Below are 20,044 nucleotides of genomic sequence, written 5' to 3'. Positions count from 1 at the left end.
GGGGATAAGGTCTGGCTCTCCTCCAAGAACATTAGACTGAAGACTCCAAGCCATTAGCTGGCCCCCAGGTTCTTGGGTCCATTCTCAGTAATAGAATGGATCAATCCTGTGGCATATCGTCTGGAACTTCCTCCATCCATGAGGATACCCTCCGTGTTCCACGTGTCACTGCTGAGACCTGTGTCCCAGAGTCCACGGTTCCATAGGACACCGATTGACCCTAAACCAGTCATAGTTCAGGGGCAGGAAGAGTTTGAAATTCAGTCTATTCTGGATTCCAGGAGGACGAGGGTTTCGGTACAATACCTGGTTCACTGGAAGGGCTTTGGTCCAGAGGAAAGATCTTGGGTACCCTACCATCAAATACATGCCCCCAGACTGCTGAGACTCTTTCACTCTAAATTTCCCCAAAAGCCATATTGGAGTCGTCCTGAGGCTGCTCCTCAAGGGGGGGGGGGTACTGTAAGGTCCGGGGGAACACCTCTCTCTAAGGGGGTTCCTCCCGCGACTTTACCTGCCTCCGCTCCAGCTCTGCCTCCTCGCCGCCGTGGGCGGGATCTTCCTTCTCCTCCGCTTCCCGCGGCGACTACTGAACATGCGCATGCGGGCGCATGGCCGAGGACCTTTATGTCCTCCCTCAGGAGGAGATCTCGCCCCCAGCTGAGGCCACGCGCGTCTCTCACCTGATACGCGTGCACCACTCACAAGCTGCACATCTAGCGCAGCTGTGGTAAGTTTCTTCCTACCAATCCCTATTTTCCCTGGGGCCGCTCCCTCGTTACTCCCCCTCTCCCTATTGGTCCTTCCTCCTACTTATAACTTGCTCAGCCATTCATTCTTTGGCTGAGCATAGCTTTGTTTGACCTGTGTTAACCACGGTCGTGCCTGCCTCAGTTCCTGTCTCTTTGTCTCCTTAGTGATCCCTTGTGTACCGAACCGGCCTGGCTGTGGATCCACTCTGGACTTCTACCCTTGGTTTGTATCCTGATCTCCTGGACTCCCCGACCCCTTTACCTCAGTTTGCGGATTCCGACCTACCTCCCGGCTCTGGACCCCAGGCTCTCGGTACCAACTATCTTCCCTTCTCGTCTAGCGAGTATCTTACTTTATCTTATACTCCCAGACGGTTCCAGATGCCTATTTTCCACTTTCCAGGCATGTCCCCGTAGCTGTGGGTGCAGTTTGTTACCCATCTCACCTCAGTTTCGGGGTCCCTCCTTGTCCGTGGTGAGCACAGTGTAACACTTTGTGGATATATAGACGTGGCACTCTAGCCCCACAGGGCCTTAATGAGGGTTTCCAATTCTCTCCTTTTGTTGATTGAATCCACTGGACCCCATCACCCCATTTTCAAGCATTTTGTAGTAACTTTCAGTCTGTTCTTAAAGTAAAATATTCACTTCTGTTGAGTGCTATAGATGTTCAGTGTGTTCTGAGCATCAATTAGCCTCCACATTTTTGGAGAACAGTAACATCTCTTGGTATACCAGTATATAGAGATATTTACACTGGGTACCTCTTTGTATTCAGTACTTTACATCACATTATATGGCACAGTACAAATAAAGGTCTCATTTTGTACTCGTTAAGTCCACGTTTTTAAGTTGACATGACCTGACTTGAACATTTTACCTAATGCTCTATAATTTATAGTTACAGTATACATATCTTTTTAATAATATTAAATTAATACTGATTTATGAGTCACTGTATTACAGTATTACTATTGCTGCTACTATTATTATACTTTTTTACCTATTTAGTCTAAATTAAGAATTTAAACTAATTATATTCAATTCAACAACTAATTTCTAAGAGTTAAGTCACTAAAGATTAACAAACAACTAATTATGTGTATTTACTAAATAAACATTGAAACCTAGACAGCAATAGACTTTACTGTATTATAAGATCTTCACTAGTCAAATTTGCTGTTCTGTTTCCCAAGTGTACAAGTATAGTGACTTCTCTCTATTCCTATACCGTAAACAGTTAAAACAGTTGGTTTACTGTGGTCACCATGAAAACTGATAGGGTACTTAAGGACACTCACCTCTATTTCGCTACTCTAGTTTAAATATTGATTCTACACGGGGGTTAGACTTGATACTATCCACGAAGTACTGGTTTCATTACATAGCAAGTGACAGAGAAGCCCAATGCTACATCCAATATGACAAAAATACACAGTAAAATACTTATATATTCTCTTGAAAAAGGGTCATTTAGTTTAACCCTTTGGCCAAAGCGTTGTAAGCCTGCGAGCCACGACAAGGCAGACCCAGTTCGCAGGTCCTAACACTACCAGATAAAATACTAATATATCTCTATTAGGAGCAGGCTTACAATACTTTGGCCCAAGGGTTAAACTAAATTACCCTTTTTGAAGAGAATATGTAAGTATTTTACTGTGAATTTTTGTCTTATTGGATGTAGCATTGGGCTTCTCAGTCGCTTGTTGTATACCTTTGTCACGCTCAATAGCTCTCCTTTTTGACACTTATATACACATATATTTTGTGGGGGCTCAGGGGTTCCCAAAAAGAGCTTGCTGGGGTTCTGTGTGTTGTTTGTTTTCATTACATAGCAGCCTGCTATGTGTGAGCTTTGAACTTTTGTTGCAGCAGCTAGTTTTTTTCAGTTCACAGAGGAACTATACACGACTCAGGGCACTGCCCTCTATAGAGCTTTTTCTCTCTGCATTTGATACAGGCTTTCTCTCCACTATCTCAACTGTTCATCAATTACTATTTGCGACTTACAGCTGATATAATTGCCTCTCCCCAGTGGTACCTATAATTTTTACTGTACTATGCTATTTGGATTTATATGAGACTATCATTCTATGTAGGGGTGATTAACTCAAACCACGACTCCACCAATTTAGCATTGGTCCTCCTAGATGTAATGGGTGCTCACCACAAAGGACGAACCACAAGGCTGAGGTGGGGATGTTAGAATACTCCGACCTACAACCGGATCCTTATTGCAGAGTTGTAATCATATAGCCGGGTCAGGGTAGGAGAGGTTAGAATGGTCGTGATACTCGCCATGGTCCAGGGTTGGAGAAGTCGGATGGTCGTTGTGCGTAGCCGGGATCCAGGAGTACAGAAAGTGGGAATCCAAGCCGAGGTCAAGGGTCAGAGAAGGCAGAGGTCCAGGTACAAGCAAAGGTCGGTATCACGAAAAGGCAGCAGGCAGGAAACACAAGTCAGGATGCTTGAGGCAAGCACTAGTTACAAAACAAAGGTTATGCTCAGCCACTTCGATCCAGTGATTATATGTGACAGTTTATAAAATTGAACTACGGAAAAGAATAAGTTACCTGCAATTTGAAAGCTATTGATACATATCTGAAAAATATATTTGTAGTGAGGTTTGAGTATGCTAAATCTGCACTGTGCCACATTTTCCAGTTATTGTTGTTTGTATTTAGAGTAGCCTTAATTAAGTAAGGTCGGTTTAAATGAACTACTTTCAATATTGAGTCAGATATATTCAGCGTGAATTATAATTTATATTTTGCACTTTAATTAGATAAGAAAATTGTATATAAACTATTTTGCAGAGAAGTGTATATCATCTTGAACATATTGCTGTATTTCATTGTATGTTGAAGTATTAATTATATACAATTTTAGTAACAACTTTTAGTAATAATCCTCCACTCCTATATTAAGTTTACATATTAGCATGATGGGCCTTTATATTATACTGGACGTCCACACAAATCCAAGCTTCTGCTCACCACGCAGCAGCAAACCTTGGAAGCCCAGGGTCATTATCTGTTCTATTCACAGAGAATGATTTTCTATTTAGAACTTAATAGATAGCTAACATATAGTAACACTGAATATCGCAAGTTCATTTCATTTGTGCTCAATAAGTAGTATAGACATTTGTATCAAATCCACTGAGCTATTTTAATGTCACTTGAATTTTAGTGTATTCTTCATCGTAATTAGTTTCTGATACATAATGCTTTCACTTATGTATCATTTAGATTGATTATTGTGTTCACTTTTAACTTCATAGATCATTTATAATGCACCTGCACTTTAACATTTGGTTTAGCCAGACGCCACTATGTTTAGGTTTGTGATGCAGTAGAGATGATTTGTTTATAGTTGCCTAGCAACATACACATTGACGTTTTGGGGCCAATTTCTTCCATTTTGGTGTCATTGTTTAGAATGTAAGGGTACATATACCACGAGATTTTGTGGATAAGTATCTCTAAAAAAGGTCCAAATAGGAACCAAAGTGTTGACTTGTGAAATACATAATAGTGTTTATTTAACACAAGACCATTGGCATGCGGTTCACTTTTTCTACTTCCATATGAAGCTACACCGCTCCAAACAGTTGAGCAGTGCATCAAAACAACTTGTTCTCTATGTTGATATTTAGACCACAAAGTTTCACCAATGGATCTTGTATAAAAAAATACTAAAAAAAAAGTATATTCCCTCTGGAAGACATAACACTTTTCTACATTTTCTAAATGGAGCTCATAATTCTTCCATGTTTCCTTACAGTAGGGATTGCAGTGTGGGGACTTTGTTACGTTATAAAAAGGTCTGACTAGACAAACGATGTGGGTGATGTTTTTGTTAAATGGTGGAGAAAAAAAAGCATGTTCATCTTCTGTTACTTATTGTTTCAATATAGGTCAGTTTGAAATTTGATTTGGGTAGTATTAACTGGAAGAGTTATTGAGTGGTTGCATGATGTATCACAATCTTATTGCATCATGTTACCTTATACTAGAGTCAAAAATCTTGGCCAGGTGTAAACCTGATTACAAAAATTCTTAGATTTGTCTTACACACAAGCAGAAAATAAGAGTGCATCAAAGAAAACATTTCTTTGCAATGATACATTATTCTCAGTATGGCACTTTTTACCCCCCCTCAGTCTTAGTAAGGAGGATGCATTAATGCAAAGGAAATGTTTTGATGTATTGTACCATGTTCTCCTTGTGACTGCATCAAATATTGAAAGCTTGTTAATCAGCGATCTCTCCGACCTGATGAGCTTCTTGAAGAATGTGAAAGGGAAAATAACATCCAAAGACACATAGGTAATTCAAAGCAGAAAACCTTAAGTTTTTTTTTCAGTATCGAAAACCAGGGGGTTTTCTGGGGCTGATCCACACTATTTTTACTGTGTAAACTCACCAATTCCTGAAAAAATGCACCAGTTCATTGCTTTGCAAAGTTCATCAAAAACGAAAGATTGCCACCAAGGTCATCCAATAAAAAGCTGCAAAGTCATGCTACAATGACATTTGGCCAGCAGGGTAAGGTATTTTGAATGTGTAGAGCAGCGGTGTCCAATAGGAATTCAAAGCTAGCCACACTTGTGTTGGTTCTCTTTCCATATTCGCCATATTCTTGTATCAGTCACAATAGTGTCACACTAGCGAGTCATACCACCTGCTGCGTTGCACCTGTGGCCATGGCTGCAGACAGTTTTCCTGGGCCCTCTCTCCCCCACACCCAACCTTTCTGCCCACACCTCAACATCTCTCCCCCACCCCTCCACCCCTCTCCTCCACCCCTCCACCCCTCTCCCCCACACTCCCCCTAATACACAACCTAAGCTCCCCTCCCCAATACACATAACCACCCACACTCCAAATACACAACCCCACACCCCAAATACACATAATAAACCCCACACCCCAAATACACATTGATTCTGAATAAATAAATAAATAAATAAAACAATTAAAAAAGAAATGAGTAGGGGGGATTGCTGCTTAAAGGTATGCTGGTTTTTTTTCCAAGTACTGATTAAAACTTTTTCATACTACAACCCTACACTTTTTTTTAGACCAGTTAGTCTACATAGGCAAGTGTCAGGTTTTTTCTTGGTCCTGCTCCCAGCTGCAGTTCCTGCACTCATCCACCGGGACTGCTGCTTCTCTTGCTAGTTCTGTCAAAGAACCTTCCAGACAGTGAAACCAGATACCCTGCACCTATTTTCTTTCACTCAGTCTGCCCTATATATAAACCTCCCCCTCCTGTCTATCAGTGCCTGTTTATATCGTTCCTCCAGCACCTGCTTTAGGTTGCCCTGTTACTGTGTTGCCGTCTCTTGTCCCAGTCCTGCTCATGTGTTCCCATCCTGGTCCTGCCTCCTGACTTGCGATCTCTGCCTGTGACTTAACTACGATACATTGTCGCCTGCCTCTGACCTCTGCCCATGACCAAACTACGATACATTGACACCTGCCATGGACCTCTACCTGTGACCCCGCCTACCCTTTTGCTTACTGCCTGCCGTTCCTACCACTGGGATCCACTCTTCCATAGATCTCCCCTTCACAGCAAGCAGTGTAATTGCACAATCACCCAAAGTTGATAGTATCCTACAATTCTGTAAGACATCCATTAGTGGATTTGGTTGGTATATACTGTACTGTATACTGTACTGTATATACAGTAAATATATATACAGTGACAAGAATAAGTTTGTGAACCCCCATGATAATTATGGAAATTCCATAGTTTTCCATGATAAAATTCTTGTATCAAAACTAGTCTTTTAAAAATATCCAATAGAATTTATATTAACCATTTCCATGTCTTTTGAAACAAATGATGTATGAATTAGACAAACAATGAGAAATTAAGAGTCAGCGTATGTAAAAGAAAGCAAGTGAAACTCTGGTTTTATCTTCTAAATTAAAGGGGATAATTACAATATGGTGTTTAAATACTCAGGTAATCTTCAGGTTTGAGTTTGGGAGGCCCCATCCTATATAAGATCAGAAATTTGGTCTTCACCATACAAGTGTGTGAAAACACGTCATGCCACAATCAAAATAAATCTCTGAGGACCTCAGAAAAGCAGTTATTTATGCTCATCAGTCTAGAAAGGGTTTACAAAACCATTTCTAAGGATTTGGGGCTCCACCAATCCACTGTCAGACAAATAGAGAAAGTTCAAAACCACAGTCACGCTACCCAAGAGCGGCCGTCCTACCAAAATCTCTCCAAGAACAAACCGACAAATCATCCGGAACTCACAAAGAACCCCAGACTAACATCCAAGGATTTGCAGACCACTCTCATCTTTGCTAATGGGAGTGTTCATGACTCAACTATCAGAAAAAGACTGAATAAGAATGGTGTACATGAGGAAAGTCAGTAGGAAACAACTGCTCAGTAAAAAAAGAGCATTGCTGCCCATCTGAAGTTCACCAAAAAGCACATATATGATCCACCAGACTTCAAAAACAATGTTCTCTGGAAAGACGAGTCAAAGGAATTCTGCATTTTATCAGAAGATTCTAGAGGAGAATGTCAGGCCACCTGTCCATGAGCTGAAGTGCAAGTGGGTTATGCAGCAAGATAATGATCTTAAATATACAAGCATATCTACAAAAGAGTGGCTGCAGAAGAAGAAATTCCATGGTTTTGAATGGCCTAGTCAAAGTCTGGACCTAAACTCCATTGAAATGTTGTGGCAGGACCTGAAGTGAGCTGTCCATGCATGGAAGAACTCAAATGTCACTGAGTTATAGAAGTTCTGTAAGGAGGAATGGGCCAAAATTCCTCAAAACCGATGTGAGAGACTGACCAGCAGTTACAGGAAATGCTTAGTTGAAGTTATTTCTGCTCAGGAGGTGCCACCAGGAACTGAATCTGAAGGTTCACAAACTTTTTCACACATGGATATTGAATGTTGAATCATTTGTAGATACATTAATGTTGAAAAAGTATCATGTTTTTGTGTCATTTGTTTGCAGGTTATCTTTATCTATTATTAAGACTTAGATTAAGATCTAATAACATTTTAGGTTTGAAATATGTGAAAAATGTGCGATCGGTGATTGCCGGTCTGTGCTTGCTGCTTCTGCTCATGCGCAATCGGCGTTTGCTACTTCTGCGCTTGCGCAATTGGCAAGTGCCGATCGTGCATGCACGGACCAGCATGCACTGATCGCGCATGTGCAGAAGCGGCAAGCACCATTTGTGCATGCTTGAGCCGGCAATCACCGATCGCGCATGCGCAGCAGTGGCAAGCACTGATCACGCATGCGGGGGCCAGAGATGTTGCCATGGCAACGGGATAACGTGGTGCTAGAACAGGAGGGCGGCATCAGGTATGCGTAAAGGTGCCATTTTTTTATTCCGACACTGAGTACAATCCTTCCAGTACTCAGATTGGTCAGGCAATGTTATTAAGAGGTCTGCTGCTCAAGCCAACAGACTTTTGGTATTAACAAAGCCAGGTTGCTTCGGAGACGTGCTTGCAGAACAAGGACGGGACAAAAGCCCACTTTTTTTTCTTCTTCTTCACTCAAGGCTTAATACAATTCGAAATCCATTTTTATACTAATGAGTATGAGCACTCGTATTGAGAAACAGCACATTTGTACCATGGTAATAAGTTCATACTTTCCTTGTGATTACCAGAATTTACTTTCTACTGTCACTTTAAAGCAGCAATTTCCCCAAAAACAATTATTTTATAAAGCTTATCTTAACAGGTGTGTTTGACACAAAAGAAAATTACAGGCATGGCTGCAGGGTCACCCCTTCCCCCCACCCACACAAAATAATTAATATCTCAAGAACCAGGGGAGCCCTTGATGTCAGAGGGCCAGGGATCAACTCGGGGGGTGGCAACCTGTTAAGTTGGGGGGAAAAACACCACCCGCACCGCCCAAAAAAGGCCAGCATATATTTCTGCTTCAATGTCTCTGTAAGAAACAATTAGAAATTCAGCACTACTGTAACTATACAAGGCATAATGAAAAGATTCAGTTGAGTGTTTAAAACTGCAGTCCTAGCTACCACTTTTTTTAAGTGAAACATCTTTGCTACATAGTTTTGATGGGAAAAATCTTTTGCCTTGTAAAGAAAATGCATAACAGAAGAGACGTTATGGCCTGGAGATGGCTGTGCATGTGCAGAAGCGCCCGCTGTACTCGCGCATGCGCAGAAGCAGCCACTGTACTCGCGCATGCGCAGAAGGCCCTATCCGACACCGCACATGCACAGAGGGCCCTGCACGAGTCTGGGCATGCGATGAAGGAAACACACAGAGACGCATACACAAAGAGAGACACACAGACACACACACAGAGAAAGAGACACACACACAGACACACACACAGAGACACACACACACAGCGACACACACACACAGAGACACACACAGAGACACATACACACAGACAACCCCAGCACTATACCCACACTCTATACTTACAGTAGATGAGTGATTTAGTGTTGATAATTAGATAGTATAAAATAGTATAAAATATACAATTAACAATATCCACAAATATTTACAGGTGTTCAAAGTCCACCTCTATATTGAAGTCCTGCAGCCTGGATTGTCGAAATCCTTTCTAGAAATTTGTAGAAAATAGTGGTGCTGGTCCTCAGTGGTGAGTGCAACGTGCAGTATGTGAAGAAAAAATATATAAACAAAAAACAGTGTATAATATCAAACAGTAAAGTGTTACAGTTTGTCTTCCATACAGTATTGAACAATTCTTATAAAAAGGGTCTGTGACACTGTGAATAAAGAGATTTAAAGACAACAGTGGTGTAGATTATTTTGTGATCCTTGATGTGTGAGGGATTAATATAGTTATTATTTAACCCCTTTGTTGTATATAATACATAGAAATATGTGAAGATATTCATTGATATAGTTCAGACTCACATTACAAATTTCCTCTTGGTAGAAGTTGGAAACTCATTTGGAGACAATGGAATGCAGGATTGCATAGGTTAGTACAATCAATTGCATATAATAAGAGAAGAAAATGACATTGTACAGTACTGTAAACAAAATGTAATAAAACACAGACACTAGGAGTGCCACTCAGGAATTATCCATTCTTTTGTACTTAAGTAAGTTGCTGTCTCTCTGGGTTCTGTAGCCTGGATCCTCTGTAGTTTCTGCTCCTTCTGCGTCTGTGTGTCTCCACAGGACTTTTGCAGATATTTCGGTAACCCAGCTACTTCCTGGATCTTGCTTCGACTCAGCCTCCCGTCTCCAGGCTCCGTTTGGGGGAGGAAGTAGCACATTTGGCGGTGCATGCTGCAGCACATTAATGTACTGGTCAATACTATCTTCACCATCAATATGTTAAAAAAGCGATGGGCGGACAGTTAGGCCAAGGTGAAAAAAATATTGCACACCATGCTGTAGAGGCTAAGAAGACTGCAGGTGGCCCACATGTCCCCTTGCAGCTGACCCGTCTGGAGGAGCTGTAAAGCTCAGTGGTTGCAGGCTCCAATATCGGTAGACTATCTGAGCTTGTGGAATCCACGGATTGTGAGTGAACTGGTAAGTGACAATACAGAACAATTATAATACACTAGATATCAATCTCATGTATACACGTCATTTTAGACATAAGAATCACACAGAATCAGACACAAGAACATCAGAACAAACATTACTGTATTATTTGCAGTGCACTCACACATACAGGTGAAGAGAACTTAGCTAAATAATGTATCGGACATGCTTACATGTGTGCCCTCATAAGATTAGAAAACATTATAGGCCATTCCTTCTACATTGCAGAAAAGGATCAATCAGGATATATATAATGCCTTACCTATTTGAAGACCACATAACCACTCACTCATCACAAGAACAGTAGTTTAAGCTACCCTTCAAGTCTGAGACTGATCTGCAGAAATCTGTGTTCCAAAAAAACCTGCAGATCTAATTATCTAATTGCACCACAAAAGTGTTATAAACTGTAGCATGCCTCGGCTCTCATTCATGTGCATGGGAGTATAGGCCTTCTAAAGTTTAGCAACGGTTTGTGGTCAGGGCCTCTATATCGGCCTGTGTCACGTATGGCACACATGTGTGTACGTGACCTGCATATGGGACAAGGGTTAATATACAGCTATCTAGCTGACCCACTTTTCACCTTCCACAAAGGTCCCTCAAATGAACAATATCTCCACTCACTCCATCCCAATATACCATCTGTCATGGCCAGCATACTTGTGAGCAAGTGACTTATAAATGCAACCAGGGTTAATAAACATGGCTACTCTAGCCAACTCACATTTCTAATCTTAAAGGTACTTCAAATGAGTTAGTATTTACCCTTACTCGATTGCAATCTATATCTATCCGCTGCCATCACCAAAGAAATATCAAATATGAAATTATTTGCTGAGTCTAAGGTCTCTGTTTCCTAAAGCACTTAACACACACAAATCTGTTGAAACGAAAGCTGTCTGAAAATTTTCTTTACTCTATATAAAGTGTGCACCAAAGCATTATTTATTAAAGTTTTGTTTTTATATATGTAAAAATACAGTGCTTAGGTTGCAGAAAAGATTATTAGATGATCATAGTTATAAATGCAGACAAGTTTCTAAAAATAAAAGGAAAAACAGCAAAATTCCCTATACATTACCACACATCATAAGTTGTTCCCAGAGAGGTCACTGGTGTAGAGAAGATGAAAATACACGTGTCTAATCCCAAACACACCTCTGTTGAATTCTAATTTTCTATTCAAACATGCCAACATTTATTCCCAGACCTTCTTGCATTGAAACACACATAAGACCCACCCCTGTCATAAATCACCTCTAGCTGACATGTATTACATGAAATACAAAAAATCTGTCTTGTGATGTTTAAAAGTCTGCTTTAATATATGAAAGATCTCATAACTTTACTCGTAGAATTCTTGAAATGTAGTGAGTCATATAAATAGGTTCATTTGAGTTTCCTAAATGTAACAATATAAATTGTGTGCTTGCTTCTAAATATGAGCAACAAATATAGATATCTATCTCTTTCCCCTTCCTAAGCATGAAGGGATTCTCCTTATTGTATCCATCTATTTTCAATTGTTTCAAATATCTATATGTTATTCTTCAGAATAGATGTCATCCCATGATATACTAGATTTAAAATAGCCATCAGACTAAGTGGTGCCCTGTTTGTCACCTCTCTCTGATGCACTTGGTATATTTCAAGAATGTAAGGATTTCTTTGAGGCTGACAGCCCATGATCTGGCTATCATCTATAGCATTTCAAACAATCAATGTTTCACTTTTAGTGGCGCATCAGTCATAGCCCCCCGATTGTAACGTTGCTGACTGCAAGACAGGATACGAACCCACAGGGCAGAGGTAGGGGTTTAGTTCATCGACCTTGGCCTTGGATTTGAGGCCTGAGATGAAGGGGTAGTCAAGTCCAATTGTGGGGTGGGGCAGGCAGGGATAGTCGGGTCCAATTAGGTAAACACAGAGGCAAAGACAGGGCTCAAGCAGAACAAGGTACAGAGTACTTTGCATGAGAACTGACAGGGAGTAACTGCCTGCTATTTAAACGCCAGAAGCAGCTGCTGGCAATGAGGGCCAGAGAGAGGCTGACTTCCTGTCAGGAAATTAGGAGCAGGAATTGCCAGGAAGCAAGATGGCCACGGTTGCTTCAGTGAGGGTAAGAGGTCACTTCTTGTCGGCAGCCATCTTGGGTATCCGGACAGATCCCTTATAGTATCCCCCCCCTTCAGGGTCGAACTCCAGGGCAACCAGATCCTGGTTTATCTAGACATCCATAGGGGGGAGGTCGGGGTGTATCTGGACGAGTACTTGGGAAAGGTTGAGGTGTACTCTGGGGAACTGGGGCTTTTTGGGCTGCGTCTTGGGCAGGTCAGGGAGTAACTGGGACTTGTCAAGCTGTAACTGGGACCGTGGTGTTATAACTGAGACTGGTGGGGCAGGTTGGGAGTTACTTGGACTAGTCGGCTGTAACTAGGACAGGTGAGGCTGTGACTGGGGGAGGTCGGGGAGTAACTGGGACTGGTGGGGCTGTGGCTGAGAGATGTCAAGGAGAAACTGGCACTGGTCGGGCTGTAACTGGAACTGGTGGGGCTGTGGCTGGGGGACATCGAAGAGTGGGAGGTGAGAGAGGTGGGCAACTTGGCCTGGGTTTTCTGGACGCGTTGGAGCATGGAAATGGCGGACACGATCTTAGCAGGAGGAAAGATGGGAACCTTATCCGTAGATGGCAAGATAGCAAGATGGCCATAGTAGCTTCAGTGAGGGTAAGGTCACTTCCTGTTGGCAGCCATCTTAGGTATCCGGAAAGATCCCTTATACCAATGAAGCCCTCTTTAAAGATCAACACAGACACAGGAAAGGTCTTGACCCTTCATAAAAATTATTATTGTATTTTTAACACAATTGCTAACCAACATTAACCCCTGAAGTACCAGATTGATCAAAATACTTAATATCCCTTGCCATTTTTAGTACTGTCTGCTAAAATGTTAAGAAAATATTTTTTTGGCCTAGCAAATCTATACTAATATGCTGACATGTACCCACGTTGTGTATGAATGTATTTGATGATATAGTGTCTTTCTTTTTCATGATCATCATACAGACACCATTTGGCTACGGCAAGACAACCTGTGCCTGTGAGTGCAGAGCCCATTGTTAAAGTGGCAGAGGAGTCCCCCATGACCCTCTATTTCACAGAGTATGCTCCATTACAACCAGGTCCCACAGGCTGCACAAGCTGCTGCCCATCCTGCAGCTGTCCAGCTTGCACCCCTGACTGCCACTCCCACAGCTCTGAGGAACATGACTGTCTTTCAAAGACATACTTATGGTACACCAATGTGAGCTGTTGGAAATGTTGCAGAGTTGATTTCAGGACATCTCGTCCCATCGTGCCCTTATGGAGGCCAGGGCAGAGGCTAAAGCACGTAAAAGGAAGCAAGCAGCCCTGCGGCAATGAGACAGCTTTCTACTGCTGTCACAAATAGTTTGGCCCAGGTAACAGCATCTTTAGATGTGCTCACCTGGACAATGCTCACCTGGACAGTTTCCGTGCTCCCTCTATGCTAACTATCCCAGGTGAATTTCTGGCCACATCAGAGAATTATAACATACCAGAGAGTCCCTGTTCTCCTCTACCATCAGATGAGATGCCTCACTCTCTATAACCAGGGTGCAAAGTATACGCCGCGGAAGAGTCCGTATCCATTTGGCCAAGTGCTCTTTGTGTACATAGTTAGATTATAATTATAATATATATTATTGTTAAATGTGTTATATATTTTTTCCACCCAGTGACTTAACTGTGTGTAATAACATTTTATTTTTCCAACTTCTTTTTCCTTACACTTCTTGGTCTCATATGTAGAATCATTATTGTATACTCATACTTTATACACTCAATATTAGAGACAGTAGGACACAAACATATTACATTCCCTTTCATAATTAAAAAGCATATTATATGTAAGAACATGAAAAAACATAATATTACACATGTAATGTGTCACGGACGAGACTTCTGGAGCGGCTAAGACCTCGGTGGCCAGAAGAGTGGGGAGCAGGCAAAGAGAGTTGGGGTCACAGGCTGAGGTTGGTGGCAGGTGGTTAGCAGGAACGTCGGGGTCACGCAGAGGTCTGAGGCAGGCAGCAATAAGGAACATCGGGGTCACAAGCAGGCTTCGGCAACAGGAGGTTATTCAGAAAAAACACTGGATGGCGCTCAAACCCTCTTACTCAGTGCTTGTATAGCTTGTAGAACCAATGATAAATAGTGAATATATATATATACACACACACATGTACATATATATGTGAATATATACCAATAATAATTAGTGAATATATAAATGTTGATATTAAATCAATGAACGTGACTATGTGTAATATAATGACCACACACCACCATGTGAAAATAGTGAAAGGCTAACAAACGTCCTCTCAACCCTTAGTCAAGACTGTCTCAGAGTCTTGTCACACACGTTCTCCAAATTCCAGGATAGTCAGCCATGTAAAGAAAAAACATAATATGGTGCAATATTGCTAAAACAGTGAATGTGAAAAAGAAAAAAAGGGGCTCCAAAATTCCTACTCACACTTGAGTAGAAGTATTATGGCACATATCCAGTCAATTGCAATGATGTTGCTGGATACAGGATACAGTAGATTCAGCAGATCTCGGAATCAAAAAGATACACAAGCCATAGTGCAGATTGCACAAACATTTATAAAAACTATAAATTCACAATTGAAGGCTTACAGTGTAGCAGTCAATCAGGGGCACGGTAAATATCTGGTGAAGACTTCTGGTGATTTGCGACCTCACCGCCTCACAACCCGCGCTCCGATCAATTCCGCGTCCACTGAGTTCCGCCGACGTCACGTCCGGTCCTCAAAGAACACCTTCTGACAACGCCAAGGGAAACCTCAGGGACGCCTCTCTTCCAGGATTACGCCTCAAGCCACGCTCTACGCATTTCGCCGTGTAGTAGTGACTGCATCCTCAGGAGTGACTCTACTCTCCCACAAGTGCTATAAATAGCCACTACTTAATCACTAAGCTTTCGCTATTGGTTCTTTGATTTAGGGCACACCTGTCTTCAGTGCTTAACCTAACAAAGTGACTAATAGTACAAATAATATATACAATGCTAAAATATTTTAAAATGACAATATTGATAATAAAAAATATTAATAATGAAACATATACAACATAATTCCAATAACAATCTGCATCTTATTCCTTAAAAACTCGAATCAATAACTAAATGGTCTGCACTAACATTTCGACGATTGGTGTTTCTCCATTTGGGGTTAATGATAAAAAAACGAGGATGAAAAGAAGAAAGAAAGGTATTAGTCCCATCACAGAGGGGTACCCTTGTACCATATACATTTAAGATTATTAAAATAATAAATACAATAAAATCCCATCCTTATAAAACAATACTCTCACAGAAAGACCCCTAGCTCAATATCGATGTAAAAATCCAGAATGTCTCACGTTTGGTGAGTTCCATATCCCTGTTTCCCCCTCTCCAATGGGGCAACACATGCTCTATACCAATGAATTTCAGGCCTGACGGATCTCATTGGTGATGGGTAATAAAATGATTTGAAAGTAGATGTGTAGTCACTTTTCTCCTTATATTCCCAATATGTTCTATAATCAGAAATTTTCACACTTCTAGTAGTTTTGCCCATGTATTGTAACCCGCATGGGCACACAATCAAATAAATTATGTGGTCTGTTCTTCATGTTATGTGTTTGTTCACTTCAAACTTTTCTTTGGTGACATGTGAAAAAAATGTAAATGTATCCAAATTCCTAAACCTACATGCCTTGCATGTGGTGCAACCACAAAAACCTTTCATTTGTGGAAGCCATCTATTTTTATCTTTTTTGATTTTCATTAATGCACTTGCTGCAAGTTTATTATTTATTGTATTAGCTTTTCTAAAAATAATTGATGGCTTTTCTGGGGCAATCTCACCTAAAATCGAATCATTTTTCACAATATGCCTGTGTCTTTGACAATTCTTTTAATTTTTTCCGCTTGTCTATTGTATTTAGTTAAAAACGCAAAATTAAACCCGATCTTTTCAGACTCAGGTTTTGGCATACTGTACTGTCTTTTAAAAGTTCTCCTCTTTCTAAATTCCTGGCTTTTCCCATTGCATCTTTCACGTCTTCTTTTTTGTATTGTCTTTCAGAAAATCTTTTTTCAAGAAACTCTGATTGCTCATCAAAATCTGTAAGACTAGTGCAGTTTCTTCTAGCTCTTCTAAATTGCCCACAGGGCACATTTCTTATCCAGCTTTCATGATTGCAACTAGATTTCAATAGGTAGTTGTTCGTATCCACCTCTTTAAAGTGCGTTTTGGTCTTGATTTCTCCGTCATCAATAAAGATGACAAGATCTAAAAATTTGATTTGACTTTTACTGTACTCGCAGGTAAACCTCAAGTTCAGCTCATTGTCATTAATATGATATATAAATTTCAAGTGGCTCTCTTTGTCTCCTCTCCATATAAATATGATGTCATCAATAAATCTCCGCCATAGGACCAAGCTCGCGCCTTGCTCCGCAATTGACCAAATCGGCAACAGGAGGGCAGGAACAGAACAGGGGTGCAGGGACTGAGACTATGGAGCAGGGACTGAGACTATGGAGCAGGAACTTAGACTAGGGAACAGAGACTGAGAGCAGGGAACAAACAGGGACAAGCCAGATTACCAGCAAGGGCCTTTAATAAAGGTACAGGACTCCAAACACAGAGCAGGTACAGGAACAGAAGCTGCGGCAGAAGCATGGACATAAGGAGTCTGACACAAAACAAAGGCAAGGGAGGAACAGGAAACAGGAACTATAAGGACAGAGGATAGGAGCAACAAGAAGACAGACAGACAGAGGAACCCCAGAGCACACAGCGGTGGACAGAGAAAGGAATAGGGAGAGAGGGAGAACTAGGAAAATATATGTCAAGGCAATTTCCTGACATAATAAAAGATGGGTAACACGTAAGACCTGCCTTTTTCCTTTGTAGGCTGTTAGTATATATACCGCAATGCTCCTCGGGGTCTGGATGTGAATAAGGGAAGCTTTTGAAAGGTGTTAAAAATTTTGCATTATTACATGCATTAACAGGCACCTCTGGTTCAAGGATCTCCATTAAGTAAACTGCTAATCACCATATGATTTGCGTATGAGTAAGCCTAAAGTCCGTTATAATGTATCGATCCATGATTTTTAAGGAAAATGCCAGGACATCGTAGCACTAACCACCTTTGGAGATTTGCGTTCTGCTCAAGGATGTCTTCTGTCTACCAGAACACTCTCCTACAGTTATCCCTACTTACCACTTAGATTGGAAGCTATTTTTGGCAGGGACTCTTTTGTTCTAATGTTTTATGTCTGAATAGCTTATTCCCATTATGTGTTATAATATTATGTCACATGTATGACTGCGGAAAAGTGCTATGTACCTGGATAGCGCTGTATAAATAAAGACATACATACATACATATGCGTTATGGATATCAATACATTAAATTGAGATCAGGATGTTAAAAATTTAGTGACCTTCGGAGGATTTACCGCTGCATCTCCTGGTTTTGTGTGGTGGATATGATCTAGGATCAAAGTAGACAGAGTCAGACTCAATAATGTCAGCAAAATGTCCAAAGCCAAAAGTTATCAATTAAATAAAGATGAACACAGTGTCACTATGTTCAATACAGAAATGATCATGGCGCACAGGCAGTGAAGACAAGGTGAAGTGGCTGTGAAAACTAGAGTGACGAAATGTTCTCAAATATGCAAATCTACATGTACAGTAAATATCAGTTTTCACCCAATTAAGTATGCACATGCTCAGGTGATTATTACTAGACCATTTAAGATATGTATCTCAGTTTTTCTTCACCTCGTACTGTGGCTAATTGACCTGTGGTTTTCCAACTTTTAAGAACTGCACAACCATTTGAAAATGTATTATGTGTATTGCTGAACCCAGGTACCCTTTCCTATGTACATAAAAATACTATTGTAGTAATAAGGCTTATATTGTTTTAAAATATATGAACAGCTTTGTATATATACATATCATTTATAACATTACAGTATAACACGTCTACCTTTCTGAGTTATGAAAAGAAAAAATATGGCACAATGTTCCTCATTACTCAGATTTTCTCAGGGGACGCAGACTAACTGAAAGACAACTGGAACACCATAAAAAGACAATCACTTAAAAAAAACAATAATGGACAAATCACAAAAATCACAATAAATCTTTCTCACAAACCCCTCCCATTTCTGTGTGTTTCCCACAACCTCTGTGCTTAGGGAAAATTGCTTTCAGCATTCACAAGCACATTTATATTTATCAATCATTTTTTTTATTTGAGATCATTTTACTTTCTGAAGATATTTATCACTCTCTAGTCTGTGGAAATTAGAAGTTTATTGTACCTTGCCAATGCATATTTAATTCTTAAAGAGGCAATCCAAGCAGATTTAAAAAATATATATTTTTTTTTATTGTAATATATGCAGTATTTGATTACCTTTATTGAAAACTAATTACCTAAACTGCTGGTCGACTCATTGTCCTGTAAACGAGCAGCAAAGATCCTGCTTCCCAGGGATCACTAAATGGCTGCCTTTCAGTTTCAAATCAATCCTTCATTTAGTGTAACTCATCAGCTACAATGTATTCTTATATTTCTACGGTATCATTATCTATTGTTACAGTTTGCAATTTATACTGCTGGGAATATTGGCAACAAAATATCACAAAGAGGAAAGTGGTACAAATATCTTGCACTGTTAGGGAGGTGTGTTAAAAGCCTGTTATATAAATCAAAAGATGCTCAGTATATTAAAAATCATTAAAAATGGAATTAAGAGTTGAATTTAAAAATTAAATAATGTAGTAAGTATTATCTAATACTACAGAACTGATTTATTAAAAAAAAAAAAACATATGTAGATGTTTGATTGATCCTTGCTTGGATTGATCCTTTAAAGAATTAGTTGAAAAAAAAGAAATGTATCCCTGTGAACACAAACCAATATGGACTTTATTGAGTCTGGTCCAAAAAGCTTTAGCAAATATACATTATTATAGGCAAAACTGTTAACATTCCGGCCATAATTGAAATCCCTGCTCTTTAATTGGTCAAAATGGAAGCTTTTAGTTGTCAGAGCAGCTCTCAGAGAGGGGAGGTGATTGCACAGGAGGCAGCAGCCAGGCAGTAGAACACAGCTCTACACAGACTTAGGCTCCGGCCCCAGTGCTCTCTGCTGCACGTGCACCTGGTGGCCTGGCGGCACACGTACAGATTATAGCCGCGATCTGCGGTCTGTAATGAACTATGGGATGCGCGGGGGCGGGGCCATGACAGGGGGCATGGCCATGGCAGGGCAAGGCATATCTGCCCTTCCATTGGCTGCCCGCCAAGCACGTGACCGCGTCGTGGCATGGGAAGACAAATTTCTTGTCTTCCCTGCCAGCGTACACATCACAGCGCTTTGCACACCCACACACAAGCGGCCACTGTAGCAAAGGGCTTGGCTATGATGTGTGGAGCACACACCGCAGCCACCACTCGGGACTTACACATACATACACTCTGCAGCTACAAACACAGACATAAACAAACTCTGCAGCTTTACACACATACAAAGACAAACTCTGCAGAAAGACACACACACACACACTGTAGCCCCACACTCTA

At 40.8% G+C, this 20,044-nt stretch overlaps 1 long non-coding RNA gene across 1 annotated transcript in view; it reads left to right on the top strand.

Moving 5' to 3' along the window:
- Positions 1–20,044, top strand: part of LOC142491056 (uncharacterized) — a 186,809-nt gene that overhangs the window by 70,405 nt on the left and 96,360 nt on the right. The gene's annotated exons all lie outside the window — the stretch shown is intronic.

This window comes from Ascaphus truei, chromosome 3 (genome assembly GCF_040206685.1).
Source record: "Ascaphus truei isolate aAscTru1 chromosome 3, aAscTru1.hap1, whole genome shotgun sequence".
Lineage (NCBI taxonomy): Eukaryota > Metazoa > Chordata > Amphibia > Anura > Ascaphidae > Ascaphus > Ascaphus truei.
This window is presented reverse-complemented; position numbering and strand designations above follow the sequence as displayed.